The following is an 18626-nucleotide window of genomic DNA, read 5'->3' on the forward strand; positions in this document are numbered from 1 at the left end:
ATGGGGAAGGAGACATCTGTTTAACATGTTCCAAGTTTAGGTGTTGGTTTTGAAGAAAAAAGAAAGATATAATTAAACTAACAACTAAGAAAGAAAAAGAGTATTCAATAGGGACCAGTGAGGAATATTTTGGAAAGAGTCATACCTCTCCGTGCCACTTGATTGGTTTCTAGTTTTTTCTTGAAACCTCAACTCCTTAAATATATTCAATTCCAGACCTGGAAAGTACCTGTGAAACCACAGAGTAGTATTCCTTCAATTTCCATAAATACAAGTTACATGAGATCCAGAAAAATACAGCATTTAAGGTTACATGTTTACTCAATGACAGATCTTAGGACCAGAAAAATTCAGTTCTATTTTCATTTCACTATTCTGTGAGAATAACTCCATAGCCTTGCTCACTAAATCTGGAATCCTTTCCTCAGCCAAACCCTCACCCTAGGGATGGGCCTCACTAGGACCATGCACTTGGACCTGTAGAATTGTCTTAGATGGGCAGATCTGAGCTTAAGTGTGTACCTAGCTGAATCAAGGGCTTCTTCGATGGTTATAAGAAGAATTAGGTACCTACAATCCCATCTCCATTACCTGCCCCTACAAAGGTGCTCTTTGTAGATACCCAAGTCCCATAATGAGGTTGGAATAGGCTTCCACACCTTCTATGTAACGCCAAATCCACAAATCGTAGGTACTTCCTCAAGACAACTCCCCATTCCCTAAGGACTTTAGCTTACCAGATTCTCAACTATAATCTCTGATGAGCCCTCATCTATTACTGGATGCTCCTAAACACTGTGACCTGTTATGAATTATTTTCTTCTTACTTAATGAGGCTGACCAAATTAAACATTTATGACATGGCACAGTAGTTTTAAGTAAAAATCTATGGAATGGAGGGAGCCAGCACTGCGGCACAGTGGGTAAAGTTACCACCTGTGACACCAGCATCCCACATGGGTGCGAGTTCATGACCTAGATGCTGCTCTACTTCCAATCCAGCTCCCTGCTAATGACCTAGGAAAAGCAGTGGAAGATGGCCCAAGTGCTTGGGCCCTGCCAACCAGGTGGGAGACCCAGATGAAGCCCCTCCTAGCTCCTCCTTCTTCCTGGTCCAGCCCTGGCCATTATGGCCATCTGGAGAACAAATCAGCAGATGGAAGCTCGCTCTCTCTCTCTCTCTCTCTCCAACTCTGACTTTCAAATTAAATAAATAATTTTTTTAAAAAAGGAGCTATGAAATGGAGTTCATTAGTCAAAAGTAGAAATGCATATGCTCTTAGCCCTTCGCCAAGAATGAGGGGAATGATTTGGGGTAGAGTTTTACATTAGACCAGTCATAGCTTTTTGGCAAGCTGAGGTCTGATAGGACTCCATGCTCCGAAGATAACTTTTAAGTATTAGGATAAGAGAACAATTTCAGATCATGCCATTCCTCCCCATGGTCATATTTTGGGATCATTCCCCAGAGATCATCTTCTGATGATCAATCTTCTGATTCTTTGTATTTATAAGATACTTACTCCCCTCCAAGGGGAGTAATCACAATCATATGACACTGTTACAATATTACCCATGTATATACATTCCAGAACACATGCATGAAAAGGTCAGTTACTCACTTTTTAATTATTATTCCTCAGTTTATGTTGGCAACTAAAAAGCCATGCAATTTTAATGCATACAATGACATCTATATTCACATAAATGATATCAGCAGTGAAGACTCTCCCGGAAAGTGAACACTTTTAAGATCTCATGACACACCATTACAGACAGCAAATGCTCCTTCCCCTCTATCAGGGCCTTCTCCAAAGGGGTAATACTCTCTCAAAGTCTTACAGAACCATACTCACACTGTGATCTTCTCTGTGGAACAAGTCAGGACCTGGGAGCCCCTTGCCAGGCTTCAGCACCACAGTACCAGAACATCTTATCTTCCTAAGCAAGAGGGCATCAGAGAGCAGGAGCAGCTACAGGTCTGCAGGGAAGAATTCCAAGCTAGCAGCTGTCTACAGCTGGTAACAGCTTGGGCAGTTGTGGGGAGGCTAGTAATCTCTTTGATCTCTCTCATCTTTCAAGGTTACTTTGAAATCAAGACCAGGAAATATCTTGGATTTCAGGACAATAAGTAAAGTTTGCCTTTTTGCTTTGTACCGCATTAGTAGGAGTCAAGACCTTTTACTCCAGAATTGCAGGTTCCATTAAGAGAAATAAATGACTATTCATTTATCTGTGCACTTTGTGAAGAATGCCCCCAGAATCATCCTCAATATGCCTGAAAGTGCACAGAAGCAGCAGCAAAATACTACCTAATGTGAGTATGAAGAAAAAAGAGCTGCAATAGAAATAACATCAAGAGCATGCCACGAGAGCCAGTTACAGTCTGACGGCTGTCTCAAGAGTAGGAAGAAGAGCAGAAAGAGGAGGGGAAAGACCTGGTCTCAAGTAAAGATACTACAGGCAAGAAACTGCCCAGAAGAAAACAGCACCTCAAGAAGTTCCAACAAGTTCTGTGTGAAGACCAACAAAGCCATAGACATAAAGATATTACAGAGGGATGCTACAAACTTCTTGAAAGACCCACAGGAAAATGACAGAAGAGCTGATATCAAGGAAGCTAAAGCAATGTTTGCCTGGCCTTACCAGACCCAAGCTTCATAATTGTCTGAGAAGAGTTGTGGATAACAACTAAATTTGTCTTTGTATAAATGTCCAAAGTAGGGTATTTTAGGTGAAATATTTTAAATTTTTGAGTCAAACTTCTCTCTGCAAAGTAGAGGAATTACTGGTCCCCTGCAACTGATGGAAACCCATATCTATGTTCCCATTTAGTGACAACCATCACATGGAGCCAGGAACACATCACAAGGAGCTCCTGAATGCAAAGAACTTCCAAGCTTCGTGTAAGGCTAATCCAGGGAGTCCCAGATTACTGCCACTTCCACCTCAACCCTTCCCTTCCTCTAGAATGGGGGACGGTAGACTATGCTAGCTTGTGTGAACCAGGTCCACACAGCTGCCTGATTTTGTAAATAAAGCTCTATTGGTAGACAGCCAAAGTACTTTGTCTACATATCATCTATGACTGCTTTTTCACTATGATGATGGAGTGGAGAAGTTACAAGCACTAGTAACTGTAGTGGTTGCAACTTTGCCCAACATGTCTCCATCCTTGTCTTCCATCCTCCATTTGCAGGGCTATGATCAATCCAGAGTGATAGCTCCAGAAAGTTATCTGGGTCCCAATCTTAGCAGGCAGTCTGGGATTCAGCATCCACTAGTAGTTTATTCTAGTTTTGCTTTAGATCTTATTAAAATCATTTATAATTATTTCTATTTCATATGTATTAAATTTAAAAGGTTACTTTTGGAACCAAGTCAAATAATACAGAGGCATCTAATGAAAGAGCTTTTTAAAACCCCACTTTGTTCATTTTATGTCTTGAAATAATCAGTGCTAATGATTTAATCTTTTCACACTTTTCCCTAGGAATGACTGTTTTCAAAATCTGTACTATTATAATAAGACTGAAAGGAGAAAAATATTTAATATGTAGGACACATTTATTCATTTAGGAAATATCTTTAATACTTCTGTGTTTGAAGCTTTGTGCTAAGTCCTGAAAAGCCAACTTTAAATTCTCTAGGGAAGATATGTGAATATCAAATATTATCAGTTGTTTCTTTAATAGAATGGTTAAAGAGTCCCACCACACTTAAGTAAAGCAATGACAATTTGCACACACTGGCTAGCCAGACCAACATTCAGCACAAAGAGAATTAACAAATATTTCAAGGTCATCCATTCCCCAGGTAAATAAAAAGGAAATCAACTCACAATCATTATGTAAAAAACAATTAACTAATAAGTATCTTCTTATATTCTTTGCTAATGGTTAGTCATGTTTAGCAACAAGCCTGGTTCTCCTACTTGCAGGAACTTGTATTTCACCCTTGAACACCCCACAATACGGAGGATATCCACCAACAAAGAAATATCCAACCTAAAATGTCAATGGGGTAAGGTTGAAAGACACTGCCCTACACCAAATGCTGTTCCAGTCCAACTGATGAAGCTTAAAAGCAAGAACTGAAAGGATTATACTGTTTGAAGATAGCTCTGCTGCCTTCTACTGCAAAGCTCAGGCGTATGTATAGAAATAGATATATTCAACACCCATGAGTTTAAAATTCACAATGTCTAACATCCCAAAGATATCAGAAATGCAAACAAGCACAAAAGTAGAATCCAGATGAAGCAAAAGGATCAATCAAGTGAAATGAATAGAGAAATAAACATGATAAATTAGAAGTCAAGGATTTCCTTTACTTAATGTATACTAAGCTGATCTTCTGTATATTAAGATAATCAAAAATGAATCTTGATGTGAATGGAAGGGGAGAGGGAGAGGGAGTGGGAAAGGGGAGGGTTGCGGGTGGGAGGGACGTTATGGGGGGGAAGCCATTGTAATCCATAAGTCGTACTTTGGAAATTTATATTCATTAAATAAAAGTTTAAAAAAATGTTAGTAGGCTACAGATCAAGCTTAGACATAGGTGGTAAGTTATAAATCATTTTATGGGCTAATATGGATAGCTTGTTTTTATTATTTTATTTATTTTATTTGTTTGGAAGGCAGAGTGACAGAAATAGAAGAGTGGGGGAGAGAAAAAAAATACTTGTCAATCATTAAGAAAATAAATGAGTTGCTTCTTTCATTGACAAAAAAAAAAGAAGTCAAGGATTTCAAGAGTTATTATAACGTGTTCCATATATTCAAGAACGTAGAGAAAATATTATGGAAGATATGGAAAAGATCCAGGTGTTGGTGCTGTGGAGTAGAGGGTAAAGCTACCACCTGCAGCGCCGGCATCCCTTATGGGCCGGGACTCAAACTGGTACCCATATAGCATGCCAGCACTGCAGGTGGCAGCTTCACCCACTGTTCTATAGCACCAGCCCCTAGATGTTTTTAATATCTTCCACACTCCTCCACGTCTGATCCAACTCTCTGCTATGGCCTAGGAAAGAAGTGGAAGATGGTGCAAGTCCTTGGGCCCCTGCACCCCTATGGGAGTTCCAGAAGAAGCTTCTGGCTTCAGATCAGTCCAGTTCCAGCCACTGTGGCCATTTGAGGAATTAACCAGCAGAGCCTTCTCTCTCTTTGCCTCTGCCATTCTGAAACTCTGCCTTTCACATAAATGAATAAATCTTTTTTAAAAGATCCAAATAGAATTTTTAGAGATGAGGATTGTAATTTCTAACATTAAAAGTAAGCTGCATGGAATTAGATTAGATTTTACATAAAATAGCAAATTTGTAGATATGCCATTAGAGTGTTCAAAATTAAATACAAAAGAAAAAGATTAACAAAGCATCAGTGAACTCAAAAATTTTTGAGTGCTTAAATTTATGTAATTTGAGCTCCTGGAGGAGAAAAAAAAGGGATAGGTGAAAAAAATGTCTTAAGAAATAAAGGGCAAAATTTGTCCTTGCTTGATAAAAGCTATAAGCCAAAAGTTTGATAAATAACAATATGAACAAAATGCAAATGTTTCTGTTTTCAATTTTTTTTAACTTTATTTAATTTGAAAGGCTGAATGTCAGAAAGATACAGATCTTCCATCTGCTGTTATACTCTCCAAATACCAGCAGAAGCTAGGACAGGGCCAGGCCAAAGCCAGGAACTCAACCTGGGTCTCCCATGTAGTTGGCAGGGACTGAAGTACCTGAGCCATTAACTGCAATCTCAAAGGCTGTGAATTAGCAGAAAGGTGAATTGGAGGCAGAGGAGAGGTGGGACTAGAACCAATCTTTCTAATACGGGATGTGGGCATTCCAAAAGGTGTTTAATGAATGCAATAAATATTCATCCCTCTGTCTAGATTTTGATAGAAGATTCAAAATTATGTATGTCAGCCACACGGGCAACTATTCTGTCATGGGTTAATTGTGTTACCTAAAAACATATAATGAAGCTGTAATACTCAGCACCTATGAATATGCTTTTATTTAGAAATAGGATCTCTCGGGTGGCATCATGTTTAAATGAGGTCATATCAGCACCATTCATAATAGCTACAAAAAAATTTAAATAACTTGGAATAAAATTAACCAAGGTGGTGAAATATCTATGATGAAATTTCCAAACATTAAGGAAATAGAAAAAGACACAAAAAATAGAAAAAAATCTTCCATGTTCATGGATTTAAAGAATAAACATCATCAAAATGTCCATACGACCCAAAGCAGTTTACAAATTCAATGTAATCCCAATCAAAATACCAATGACATTCTTCTTAGATCTAAGAAAAACAATGCTAAAATTCATATGGAAACACAAATGACCCTAAATAACTAAAGCAATCATAGCAAAAACAAAGATGGAGGCATCACAATACTGGACTTCAATACATACTACTAGGCAGTTATAATCAAAACAGCCTGGAACTGGCACAAAAATAGACATGCGGATCAATGAAACCCAGAATAGAAATAGAATAGAAACCCAGAAATTAATCCATGTATCTACAACCAACTAATCTTTGTCAAATAAGCTGAAATCAACCACTGGAGAAAAGACAGTGTCTTCAACAAATGGGACTGGAAAAATTGGGTCTTCACAAGTGGAAGGATGAAACAAGACTGCTGCCTTACACCTTGGATAACAATCAACTGAAAATGGATTAAGAATCTAAATCTATGATCTGTCAGCATCAAACTACTAGAGGAAAACTCCACAAGACATTTTCATAGGCAAAGACTTCTTGGAAAAGACCCCAGAAAAACAGGAAATTAAAGGAAAAAATAGACAAATGGGATTATATCAAGCTAAGAAGCTTCTGCTCTGCAAAGAAAATGTTCAACAAAGTAAAGAAGCAACTGACAGAATGGGAAAAAATATTTGCAAGCTGTAACAGACAAGGGATTAATATCCAGAATCTATAAAAAAAAAAAACTCAAGAAACTCAACAACATAACAAACAATCCAGTCAAAAAATTGGCAATAGACATGAGCAAGCATTTTCCAAAGGATGAAATTAAAATAGCCAACAGACATTTGAAAAAATGCTCAAGATCACAAGCCATCAAGGAAATGCAAATCAAAACCACAATGAGGTTTCACCTCACCATAGTTAGAATTGCTATCATTCATAAATCAAAAAAACAATAAATGCTACCAAGGATGTGGGGGAAAAATACCATAATCTAATATTAGTGTGAATGTAAACTAGTACAGCCATTGTGGAAAGATAGAAAGGAGATTCCTCAGAAATCTGAAAATAAATCTACCATGTTACCCAGCCATCCCACTTCTGGGAATTTACCCAAAGGAAATGAAATCATCATATGAAAGAGTTATTTGTACCCTTATATTTATTGCAGCTCAATTCACAATAGCTAAAATATGAAATCAACCCAGATGTCTATCAACTGATGACTGAATAAAGAAAATGTTGTATATATATACACTTGGGAATACTACTCATTCATAAAAAAGAATGAAATCCTGTCTTTTGCAACAAAATGAATGCAAGTGGAAACCATTAGGCTTAGTGAAATAGGCCAGTCTCAAGAAGACAAATATTGTATATTTTCTCTGATACAAGGCAGCTAATATAAAATACAAAAAAAAAAAAACATATAGGAATGAAATGGCCACTTTGGGGTAGATTATCATTTTTGTTCATGTTTATACTCCTATGAAACAGTGACCTTCCTACTTTTCACTTTTGAATATTATGGTTAGTTTATTAAGCCTATGAACACAGTGTGGATTAAAATTATATCTTTGTAAAAACTGGTGAACAGGCCAGCGCCACGACTCAATAGGCTAATCCTCCACCTAGCGGTGCTGCCACACTGGGTTCTAGTCCCAGTCAGGGCGCCGGATTCTGTCCCAGTTGCCCCTCTTCCAGGCCAGCTCTCTGCTGTGGCCAGAGGAGTGCAGTGGAGGATGTCCCAAGTGCTTGGGCCCTGCACCCCATGGGAGACCAGGAGAAGTACCTGGCTCCTGCCTTCGGATCAGCGCGGTGCGCTGGCCACAGCGCGCCGGCCGTGGCGGCCATTGGAGGGTGAACCAACAGGAAAGGAAGACCTTTCTCTCTGTCTCTCTCTCTTACTGTCCACTCTGCCTGTAAAAAAAAAAAAAAAAACTGGTGAACAGAGGAAAGAGAAGGTAGGGGATGGAGGTGGGAATCAAGGGAGTGAGGGAAATGAGGTTTATTCTTGGAACTGTTATCTATGAAATGCTTAAAAGCTGTTCTCTCTATATTAATAAAAATTTAAGTAAAATGAGATCATACTATCATACTCAATTAGGGTAGTCTCTAACACAATATGTTAAGTGTTGAAATAAGAAAACAGAATCACAGAGACAGACACAAATGGGGAGCATGAGGAAAAGTGCATGAAACACCAGAAATTAAGTTAACATCATGGAACAGTACCTTCACTAGAGCTTACAAAGATAACATGGACGTGCCAACACCTTTATTATGAATCTCTCTGTTCCACAACTGTGATAGAAAGAATTTCCATTGTTTGAAGCCACCCAGTTTGTAATAATTTGTTACAGTAACTACAAAAGTAACAAACCATCTAGGGAGGACTTATCAACAATCAACAAAAGCTATTTTTACCACATTTCAGCCCTGAACTCTCCTCCCACCAGCAAGGTTGAATCGGAAAATGCAGGACTTGTACACTATGCTCTAAGACTTGCCCCCTCCTCCCCTCACTGTCTGATTAATAAATCAGTGCAGAATGAGACTTTATGTTCTAGATGACATGAGGTCTCTCACCCACCACTCCCCTCCACACACAGCCCAAAACCCACAAAACTGGACTACTAGGGCACTGAATAAGAACAGCAAAGTATTAAAATTTCAAGCAAAGGATCCTCATACTCAAGACTCCTAAAAACATTTTCCTCAAATATAAGACAACGATTTGATTAACGGAGCTCCTAGAGGAAGGGTCAGTCACTCAAGGAAAATGAGATGCACTGGGCAGCACCGCTGCAACCATTTGTAACATTCAGAGGATCACACAGGGACAACAGATGCAGTAGGCCTCTGGCTGGCCCCTGCATACATCGTAATCCACACCAAGCGATTGTGGAGTGTTTTAGAGCATAGAGGTCCTTTAATTCCAAGTAAGAACTCAGTCATGGACTCTGAACACTGTACTGACAAAGACCTTGAGAGCAAAGGACAAGCAGGAGCACCTACGGGAAGACAGAAGAGAGGTGAGCATGGAGAGGCCTGACAGCAGCCTGGCTGCCTGCACTGGCACACCTGCTCAGACACAGATGCTCAGTGTAACATCCTACCTCTCAGGTCCTGCATGTGAATGGCATGGTTCAGCCATGTGGATTGTGTGGGGATGGTCTGTGCTTGTGTTGCGGAGCATGTGTAAAGGGTCTTCAAAGCATTCACGGGAAATCTGTGTTATCTTTTATATCCATTTTTCCATGAACTTGACATTCCCTTCCTGTGTGGTATGCTATGTGCTCTCTATGGGGGAATATGTACTGTGTGTGTGTGGTCTATATGTGGTATGTGCATACAATGTGCTGTGTGTGTTGTGTGGTGTTTGTGTCTGTGATACGTGCATGTGTGTGTGAGGTGGTACCCTGTGTGTGTAGTGTCTGTGTAGCATATTGTACTATGTGTATCTTGCTTTGTATTGTTTAGTATGTCTATGTGGTATATTCATAGTATGTGCATGTTGTATGGTATAAACCGTGTGTGTGTGTGGTATAGTGCAGCATTGTGGAGTGTGTCCACACGGTACATGTGGGATATGTGCATGTCTGTGTGTATGTGGTATGTGTATGGTGTGGTGTACTGTGTATGTGATTGCCCTATATCTCTATGGTGTGTGTGCAGAATGTGATTTATTTATGTGTGCTTTGTGTAGTGTGTGTGCATGTGTGTGTTATGTAGGGAGGAAGAAAGGTTTGTGACTGAATACAAGGATTTAGAATATTCCAGTTTCAGGCACAGCAAAACAACCTGGGCATGTAGCTGCAGCATCAGCAGTGACTTGGAACTAATCCACAGTTGAGTCTATTTTTAGCATTGATGCACCATGACTTCGCACTCTCCCCTAATATAATTGGTGGGGGCAGGGTCCCATTAGGAACAACTACTGCAACTAAGGACTCTCTGCATTCCAGATCACACTATCTCATGTTACTTTTGAATGAGCCATGAACCATTTCTAGACCCCCAAGTTACTTCAAACACAACATACTATTTTTCATAATTTGAGAGGCAAAAGAAAAAATGCTCCATGTATCAACACTAACTCTATATGGAGACTTTTAATCAGTCCCTCAAGACACCTTAAAAACTGGGAACTAAGTAAACAAATGCTAACCTCATACAAAATCATGACTAGTGTTTTCCAGAGTCAATAAAAAAAATGAAAATATTTTCTGTAATTGGAATGAATTTATTAGCCTCTAGACTCATTTTAAAGCAGTAGGGAAGGTGGCTATTAAATAAAATGAATTAGATTAAGTAATATTAATGTCCTTTATAAAGTAATATCGTATCACAGATATTATAATTCATATTATGATTATTAAGAGATAATAACTGCCCTAGCTCTTTATTTTCTAAAATTTAAGATTATGGACAAGTTCAAAAATTTATGGAAGACCAAATCTTACTAAAAAAGAGCTAAGTCTGCAATTCAACTAAACAATGCAAAGCAATTCAATGAAAAATTAGAAAATGACAATGAGAATTGTAGATTAATTATAAAAATTCAAAGACATCTAGAACTCAGACCTGTCATTCTACAGACAAGTAAACAAATTGCCCAAGAGGCTAAATGACTTGTATAAGATCACATCTTATGGGGCCAGCACTGTGGCCTAGTGGGTAAAGCCACCAAGTGCAATGCAGGCATCCCATATGGGTGCCAGTTCGTGTCCCAGTTGCTCCACTTCTGATCCAACTCTCTGCTATGGCCGGGGAAAGCAGTGGAGGATGGTCCAAGTCCTTGGGCCCCTGAACTCACATGGGAGACACGGAGGACACTCCTGGCTCCCAGCTTTGGATCAACTCAGCTCCAGCCATCGTGGCCAATTGAAGGGTGAATCAGCAGATGGAAGACTTCTCACTCTCTCATTCTCTCTTTGTATAACTCTGACTTTCGAATAAATAAATAAATCTTTAAAAGAAAAAAGATTGCATCTCACTTAAGTGGTATTTCTTGAATTAATCCAAATTTCCTGACTTCCTGCCCAATCCTCTTTATTGTTCCTGAACTATCTATCTCAGCAGTCAGTCTACATGTGGTACTATGAATGACAAAAATGAATGTAACACTATCATGGCCCACCAGGAGGTTAGTGGGCATCTCTGGCTAGTACAGTCAATCTTAGAAAAAATACTCTGATCTCTGATTTCCCTATTCCCATGGAGAGGTGCAACAGAATCTTAAAATTTTAGAAACTGTTTCACCAATAAAACTGGAGAGTGACTACCTTTTTCCTAAGAGTCCTCCCAGTTGGACCCTCTCACTCAAGGCCTGTCGTTGAATGGAGCTGCTCTGATAGATCCAGCATAGAAAGGGAGTTGACTCTGGATGAAGGGAGGTCAAGTATATAACTAAGATGTAAGCAGGAGACTCATTTCCTTCCATCGTCATTTCAAACATTTATTGATCTAAGTACTAGGCATGCTAAGTTGAATAGTACACTGTTCTTGCCTTTACAGATCTTAAATTGAGTGATAAATACTTAAATGTAGGTGCTATACCAGGAATGGTAATACGCCCTAATGTAAGAAGATTCTCTGATGCTGAGCACAGACTTTGACCTTCAAAAAAGAAGGTAATCTATTTCAAAGGACACAATCAACAGAATGAAAAATCTATTGACAAAAATCAGAGAAAACATTTGCACTTCACTTATGGTAAGGAGTAAATATTAAGAAGATATAAAGAACTCTTGCAACTCAGCAGCAAGAAAACAACCCAATTTAAAAACAAAGCTATGGGGGCCAGCGCTGTGGCACAGCGGGTTAAAGCCCTGGCCTGAAGTGCCAGTATCCCATATGGGTGCTGGTTCTAGTCCCAGCAGCTCCTCTCCAGATCCAGCTCTCTGTTATGGCCTGGTAAAGCAGTAGAAGATGGCCCAAGTCCTTGGGCCCCTGCACTCTTGTGGGAAGCCCAGGGGAAGCTCCTGGCTCCTGACTTCGGATTGGCACAGCTCCGGCTGTCGTGGCCATCTGGGGAGTGAACCACCAGATGGAAGACTTCTCTCTGTCTCTACCTCTCTGTGTAACTCTGTATTTCAAATAAATAAAATAAAAATAAAATAAAATAAAAAACAGGCAAGTGTACTTGTTTACTTGTCTTACACATATATGGAATCTAAAAATGTTAAATACATGGAAGTAGCGAATAGAATGGTGGTCAGGGTGGGGTGGATGGAGGGGAAAGGAAGACAAGGATCAATAAGATCAATAACTGAACAAAGTTACCATTAGGATGCATAAGCTCTGGAGTTCTATACAGAATGATGATTAAACAACAATGTATTCCATATTTCAAAATAGAACAATTTTTAAAGAAGATTTGTTTGTTTGAAAGGCAATGGACAGAGGGAAGAAGAGAGAGACAGACTTTCTAACCACTGGTTCACTACCCAAATGGCCACAATAGCCAAGCCTGAGACAGACCAAAGCCAGGAGCCTGGAACTCCATCCTGGTCCCACCATGGGTGTCAGGAGCCCAAGCTCTGAGACCATGTGCTGGTGCCTTCCCAGGAGCACTAACAGGAATCTGGACTGGAAGCACAGTAGCCAGTACCTGAAATTGCATTCCTACTTGGGAGATGGCGGTGGCTTAACTGGCTACACCACAACGCCTGCCCTCTTTTTGTTTTTAAAGATTTAGTTTTCATTTATATATGTATTTAATTTAAAAACATAGTTGCAGAGAGAGGGAGACAGAGAAAAGGAGAATTTAAACTTTGTTTCTGAGTGGGTGTGCAGCGTAGTGATTAAGCCATCACGTAGACTCTTCATCCCAGCAACTCTACTTCTGAATCCAGCTTATGGATGGCAGCCGCTGATGGCTTGAATACTTGAGTCCCTGCCACCAATGTGGGAGATGTGAATTGAGTTCTGACCACCTGGGTTTTGCCCTGTCCAATCCTGGCTGTTGGAGCATTTAGGGTGTGAAGCAGAAGATAGAAGATCTCTCTCCATCTGTCTCTCTATATCTCTGCCTTTCAAACAAAATGAAAGAAAATGAAAAAAAAAAAACTTTTAATTAGAGAAATAATTTAAAATAAATGTTCTCATTGCAACAAAATTACAAATGTTTTAGGTTATTGATATGCTGATCAGTCTGATTTGATCATTCCACAATGCACACAAATGTCTCTTGAGTTACTATGGGGTTACATCATGATAATCCCACAGTTAAAATCTTAAGTGGAAAATACACTCAATACCCTAACCTAACATCATAGCTGAGCTCCATAATACACTGCAGAATCTCAGTCATTTAACCTCAGAACCAAGCAGCTAACTGTAAACTGTGACTTCCTGCTGCTACCCAGCATCTCAAGAGACTATCAGACTGCCAATTGTCAGCCTTGGGAAAAATTCAAAACTCAACGTGCAGTTTGATGGAATGTTTATTACTTTTGCATCATGATAAAGCCAAAAAATAAGTTGAGTCATCACAAAGAAGGGAGACCATCTGTAGATGTATGAAAACATCATGTTGTACTCTAAATAGTTATAATTACTATTTATCAGTTATAAATGAAATAAAATTTTAAGATATCTGACAGACTTGAATAGACATTTCTCCAAAGACAGTCATACAAATGGCCAAAAAGCACAAGAAAATTGTTCAACATCACTAATCATTAAGTAAATACAAAACAAAACCACAGTGAGATCACCTCATACTCTTAGGAAAGCTATTACTTCTAAAAAATATGTAAGAAGCATTGGTCAAATGTAGAAATATTGGAACCCTTGTGCACTGTTAAGAGGGATTTAAAATGATGTAGCCATCATGGAGAACAGTATGGAGGTATCAAAAAAAAAAAACTAAAAATAGAATTAGCATATGATCTAGCAATCCCACTTCTGGGTATATTCCCAAAAGAATTGAAAGCAGGATCTCAAAGAGATATTTAAAATATATATTCTCACCCATGTGCATTGCAACACTAGTCATAACAGCTAAGATATGCGAACAATCTAGTATCCATCAACAGTTGGACTGATAAAATTAGTATATACACACAATGGGAAAAAGGAAGGAAACAAACTAGAATATGGCAGAACTTTGAGGATATTATGCTAAGTGAGACAAAGCCAGTCACCAAAAAGTAAGGAGTGTATGATTCTGTTTACATGAGTTATCTAAGGTCACCAGATTCATAGAAATAGGATGCCAGGGGCTGCCAGGAGCTGAGGGTGAGAGCATAGAAAGTAGTCTCATGAAAACAGAATTTCAATTTTACAAGATTAAAACATGCAGAACTATTAAAATAATGGGAATGTACTTACTGCTGAACTATATACTTAATGACTAAGATGGTAAATATTATGCTGTGTGTCTACCACAACTTTTTTTAGAAGATTTATTTATTTATTTTAAAGTCAAAGTTACACAGAGAGAGAAGGAGAGACAGATAGAAGTCCTCCATCCACTGGTTCACTCCCCAGTTGGCCACATTGGCCAGAGCTGCACCAATCTGAAGCCAGGAGCCAGGAGCCTCTTCCAGGTCTTCCACACAAACACAGGGACCCAAAGAGCTGGGCCATCTTCTACTGCACTCCCATGCCATAGCAGAGAACTGGATAAGAAGTGGAGCCAGGACTCAAACCAGCGCCCATATGGGATGCTGGCACTGCAGGCAGTGGCTTTACCCACCACGCCACAGCACTGGCTCAATACCATGACTTTTGTTAAAAAAAAAAAAAAAGAGAGAGAGAGATGTATAAATCTTTCACAAGCTGTCTTTATTTCTTCCCACCATCTGCTACTCAACAAATAATGTTGATCCATAAATGGGGGGGAAAATGAGCCTTGAGAAGAAAATTTCTAATCTGGGACATGAGCAATGGGAAAGAACTGTAGTCCCTTATGAGGCTGGAAAATCATCAAGGCTTCCTGTGGATTGGTCAGGAAGGGCAGTGACCACCTTGGAATACCGTTAAAGAACATAGGCCTTCATATTAGCAGAGGCTGGACCAGGAGAGAGGTTCATATTTATGTCAACAAAAGCAAATCTAGACGATCCAAAGAAAATTTTTTCCCTATCAATGATCACAGATTAAAAGAAACATTGGATAATTTGGATAATTGCTACCAGGGGACTATGGGATCCTATAATTTTTCCATTAGAAGAGATATGAATTTTGCTGATTTCTTATTTTTGTAACATTTCTTTCAGAAGCACTGTGGCCTGCATGTGGTAGAATAAGCACTACCAACAAAGACACCAAGATGGCAGAATAGGGTGATAGCTTACTGCTCTAGTCTAGGGGAAGATAGTTTTAAAAAAATGGAGGGAATCCAATCTCAGGGAAGAGTTAGGGAGAAAATAGCAGAGGAAACTCCATAAAATTAGAGGAACACCATGCATCTACATAGAGGGTGTGGACACGTACAACTCAGGACCCCAGCATCAGAAATCCTCAGCATGGGTTTTGGAGAATGAGGTGAGACCAGACTGTAGCAGCCCAAGCCACTATCGATAAAGCTGCTTCCTGCAGCTGGTATGAGTCTGGCTTGGAGCTTTGTGGAGGACAGTGTACCTGCCAATCTAGAGGAGGAAAAAGGGGGCACGTTTCTCTCTCCCCAACCACCCAGCACTGGCATCCTGTAACTAGCTAAGAGAAGGCAGGTGCCATTTTGAGCATACCTAACAGCCGCACCAGTTTGCGTCCACACACCCAGAAACCAGCCAAGCATAGCCACCTTACCTTAGCCATTCACTCCTTTGGCCATGTGCATCAACATCTTATCATTACCAGTAATAGAACACCTCCATAAATTCATCCTCATGTATCTCATCACTCTGAGTACCAGCTACGCTTCCAACTCACTCCCTCTGGTACCAGATCACACCAGCACTAAGACCCCCCAATTCAGTGACTCTGCAAACTTCCCATTCTCTCATCTCATCGATATCTCCTCTACCTTCCTCACTTCATTTATTCCATGGTGAATAACATAATCAACTTGCTCCTTCGTGTACCCCCTCACATCCCTCACCTCTTCCTTTCTTTATCATATTTGCTGAAGCAAAACCACAACACAAATTAAATCCAACTTTCCTCTGACACCATGCCTTTCCCTGTGGAATAATGGAGAAAACAAAGAATCCATAGTAAGTGGCCCCACTACAAATCCACAAATAAGACCTTCAAATGGGTTCTTGATTCAATAGCCATATTTTATTTTCTTAGTCTACTGATTGATAAATCTGTGACTATTTCATATCTACTCTTCTCAATCTCCAAAATGGAGATCAGTTTAGCAGTCCTTACCATTCTCTCCTACACAAATGTTCCCACTGCAGTGAATTATTCCCATGAGGAAAAAAAAATTAAAACCTCTTTTGAACCCATTTCCATGACATCTTATGCCTATTTATCCCTCTCTTTCACAACAAATTTCTCCAAAGAACTGAATATTTTTATTCTCATAACTCCAATTTTTTAATATTTATTTATTTGAAAAGTAGAGTCACATAGAGAAAGAGATCTTCCATCCACTGGATCACTCCCCAAATGGCTGCAACAGCCAGGGCTAGAACAGACCGAAGCCAGGAGTCTAGAAATCTATCCGAGTCTCCTGCATGGGTGTCAGGAGCCCAAGCTCTCAAGACATGTTCAGCTGCTTTTCAGGGCACATTAGCAAGTAGCTGGATGGGAAGTAGAGCAGCTAAGACTCCAACTGGTACCCCTAGCCAGCATCACAGGTGGCAGCTTAACCTGCATCACAACATTGGCCCCCATGATTCTCATTTTCCAGTTAGACTCACTCAGACAAGGTGTTTGCCCACATGACCCTAGAGAAACTTCTACCATCTTAACTACCTGCTGAATATGTCCATTTGGTGTCTACTTGACATCTTAATCCTGAAAAGCTTGAAACTGAATTCCTGGTGTTCCCCCAGAAACATCAGCAATCCTCACTGTTTCAACTGATGACAGTGGTTGTTCGGAACAAAGTTTTGACATAGTCCTTGACTCCTTTATTTCTCTCATCTGCTATGTCCAAAACTGTCTGCAACAGTTGATTCTACCCTCAAAATATGTCCAGAATCTGCCCATTTCTCATTACCTCCACTGCTATCACCCAGTCCAAGCCACCCTCATTTTTCACCTGAATCACAAGGAAGACTCCTAATTTGTTTTCCTGCTTCCATATTTGACCCCTACAGTTTTCTCCAAGCAACCACCTTTGAAAATCTAACTCAGGTAATGTTACTCCTGTCCTCAGAACTCTCCTATGGTTCCCATCCCACTCAGAGGAAACTCCAAAACCTCACGTCATCTGATCTCCCTTCCTCTCCTTGGCCCTCAGTCACTCTGCTCCAGATAAGTAGCCTGGTTTCCTTATCACAGCTGAAGCAGATCTAGCACATTTCTTCCACAAGCGCTTTGTGTTGACTGTTCCCTCGACTGGAAATGCTTTCTCAAAATACCTTCAAAGCTATCTCACCTCCTCAGCTGATGCCTGCTTTGTCCAACCCTGTTGCAAATTACAATCTTCCTCCATTCACTCCATTTACTCCTATTGTCTGCTTTGTCCTACTACAATGTATGCATAATAAGGACAGGATTGTTTTTTCTGTTTCATTCACTGATATATCTTGAGTTCCTAAAATAGTACCTGGCACCTGATAGCTACTTAACAAATACTTGTTGAACAACCTCACATACATCTTGACATGAGTGCTTTTTGAAGAGGTAGGATAATGGGGCTGGCACTGTGGCATAGCGAGTTAAGCTGCTGCCTACAGTGTTGGAACTCCATAGGCCACTGGCTCATGTCCCAGCTGCTCCACTTCTGATCCTGCTAATGTGCCTGGGAAAGCAGTGGAGGATAGCCAAGTGCTTGGTTCTCACTGCTGATGTGAGAGACCAAAAAGAAGCTCCTGGCTTCAGTCTGGCCCAGTCCTAGCCATCACAGCCATTTGGGAAGTAAATCAACAGAAGTTATCTCTCTCTCTCTTTCAAGTAAATAAATAATCCTAAAAAAAAAAGGCAAGGCGGTGTCCTATGGCCTGAAGAGACCATAAACAATGACCCAAGATTATGTCCTCCCACTCTTTCTCTACTCTTCAAGACACTCCGTTTCCTAGCTTTCTAAAAAAGGGTGTTGCAGTGCCTGGCAGTGTGGTGTAGCAGGTAAAGCCACCGCCTGCAGTGCCAGCATTCCATATGGGTGCTGGAGTCCCAGCTGCTCCACTTCCCATCCAGTTTTCTGCTATGGCCTGGGAAAGCAGTAGAAGACGGGCCAAGTCCTTGGGCCCCTGCACCTGTGTGGGAGACCTGGAAGAAACTCCTGGCTCCTAGATTCGGATCAGCATAGCACTGGCCAGTGCGCCAATTGGGGA

At 40.1% G+C, this 18626-nt stretch overlaps 1 long non-coding RNA gene across 3 annotated transcripts in view; it reads right to left on the reverse strand.

The window, feature by feature from the left end:
* Window positions 1–18626, reverse strand: part of LOC149123107 (uncharacterized) — a 381517-nt gene that overhangs the window by 191331 nt on the left and 171560 nt on the right. For all 3 annotated transcript variants that reach the window (XR_016218153.1, XR_016218155.1, XR_016218154.1), the window contains exon 3: window positions 146–229. This is a non-coding gene — a long non-coding RNA (uncharacterized LOC149123107). The remainder of the gene's footprint in view (window positions 1–145; window positions 230–18626) is intronic.

The sequence above is a fragment of the Oryctolagus cuniculus genome, chromosome 12 (genome assembly GCF_051225735.1).
Source record: "Oryctolagus cuniculus isolate XC-2025 breed Fujian yellow rabbit chromosome 12, ASM5122573v1, whole genome shotgun sequence".
NCBI lineage: Eukaryota > Metazoa > Chordata > Mammalia > Lagomorpha > Leporidae > Oryctolagus > Oryctolagus cuniculus.